This window comes from Squalius cephalus (assembly GCF_949319135.1).
Source record: "Squalius cephalus genome assembly, chromosome: 21".
Lineage (NCBI taxonomy): Eukaryota > Metazoa > Chordata > Actinopteri > Cypriniformes > Leuciscidae > Squalius > Squalius cephalus.
The window spans coordinates 15,979,731-15,981,835 of NC_137142.1; the positions used below are offsets into that span (position 1 = coordinate 15,979,731).

Genomic DNA, 2,105 nt, shown 5'->3' on the forward strand with positions numbered 1-2,105 from the left:
TAATACGTAGGCCTATATAGCCCTAATGTAACTAGAAATACTATTAATACAGTATAATAATATAATTTAAAATAAAATAAACAAATTTAAATGTATTTAAAATAAAATGAAGAAATACATCTTCATTCCTTCCCATACCCACTAACATTTCCCTTAGTTTCAGATAACGTAAGCTAGCCAAACTGAGCCAAAGCTTCTGGCCTGGTTGCAAAGTAGTTGTAGAGTTTTTGACTGCATCAATAATAATGTATACGATGGTTTATATATTAAATGTTCTAGCCTAAAATTGTAAGACGAGCTTTCTTCCAACTTACCTTCTCCATCATCACGACGTGTGTTCGCGCGATGTTGTTGGTTACCTAGTAACGAACGTACGGTGGCCGAGAATGTTCCGTCAACTTCCGTGTTTTCGCGCATCTATGTTGCCTATTAACGAACGCAATCTGGCCGAGATACGTGCTGGCGGCAGGAAACTTCACTTTGTGTGCCCGCGCCTCATATACAACGTTATATATAAAACTTGTAGGACAACTTGGTTGGCATTGCCTTTTCAGCGTGAGAAATACACGGTGTGGCGTGTGAGCGTGTGAACTGGTTGAATTGCGTGTGTCTCACGGCCAATGCGTGAGACTTGAGAACCCTGATATAAGGATAACACAAAATCAAAGTTTTGTTGTTTTTGTAGGGTTGTTATGCACATTTTGTAGGCTAGTATTTGACTTCGTAACGCATGACTATTATTGTCAAAGTTTCAGCGGACACGTTTGAAATAATGGTAATTAAAGTAGACTACCTTTTGTTTGAGCCTCGGTGCACTCAAAAAAATGAATTTTCAGTTTTGTTCACTTTACCTGAACAATTCATGTTGAATTAATGCCATTTTGGCTATTTTTCATTTCAACATGATTGTGTCATGTTAAACTGACTTAAAACTGTCACTCGTTGGTTTAACATAAAGTTTTCATTTTAAAAGTACATGTTTCAATCACTTAGCTCAGTCGAACTGTTGACTGAATTAAAAAAATATATATAATAACTTACATAATATTTATAATTTATTTTAAATATTTTTGTTTATTAATTTATAGCTTGATTATAATTATAGAAGTGCAATTAAATGGTTATTGGTGTTTTTAGGTTTGTTATTTGTCTTAAATTGCTGTTAAATCAGACTGATACAAAGAATGTTTAGTAAAAGTCAATCACACATATAAAATGTGTGTTTTTATAAAGTCAGCCGGACTGAATGTCAAAACAGCCTGAAAACAAACCACATTCTCAACCTAAAGGAAGCGGAAATTTGTTGTGACGCAATTTGCATATCCTGGCGGCAACATTCAAATACGTTAATGCTGCGCATGTCTCAAATAGATCGCCACGCCATTAACTGGAATATAAGCTTAAAACAAACAGGTACGTGTTCATCCATTTCCATCACTGTTATTAGAAACAATATTATCAAACTGTTTTATGATGTCGGTTGATACTAATGTGTTATTATTTATGACAGAATGCACGATTGTAAGCCTAAATGAGATGGCCGCTCCATAAACTGTATTAAACAGCACACGAACAGGTAACTGTTAACTTAACTCATCTATCCATTTGCATCAGTGTTATTAGAAAAAATATTAGCCAACAGTTTTATTATATTGGTTGAACGTTATGTATTTATGGCCTGATTGCACTATTTTAAGCCTAGATGACCGCGCCATCAACTGAATTAAACGGCAAACAAACAGGTAAGTTAACTTTTTCGTCCATTTGCATCAGTCTGATTAGAAACAATTTTAACAACTATTTTATTATGTCGACTGATACGGATGAATTTATGACAGAATCCACGATTTTATGCCTGAAAGAGATCACCACGCCATTAACAGAATTAAACATCAAACGAAAAGGTATGTTGGTGCGTTCAAGTCCTCCTGGGAGGTTCGTACGTACGAGGTGGGAAGTCGCGCTTATAACGACATGTGCGTTCAAGTCACTTTCATCGGAGCAAGATGGCGGAGTACTTTCTCTTAATTAATTACACAAAAATACAGTAAGGTTATTAAACTCTTGTTCTAGAAAATGAAGAACAAAGAAATGTGCATCAGGTG

The 2,105-nt window shown here is 35.2% G+C and overlaps 1 long non-coding RNA gene across 1 annotated transcript; it reads left to right on the forward strand.

Annotated features, from left to right (window-relative positions):
* The first annotated feature begins 1,242 nt into the window (after window positions 1-1,242).
* LOC307149667 lies at window positions 1,243-1,905 on the forward strand. The gene is made up of 3 exons (XR_013819600.1): window positions 1,243-1,413; window positions 1,511-1,742; window positions 1,839-1,905. It is a non-coding gene; the product is annotated as an uncharacterized lncRNA (long non-coding RNA).
* The last annotated feature ends 200 nt before the right edge of the window (window positions 1,906-2,105 follow it).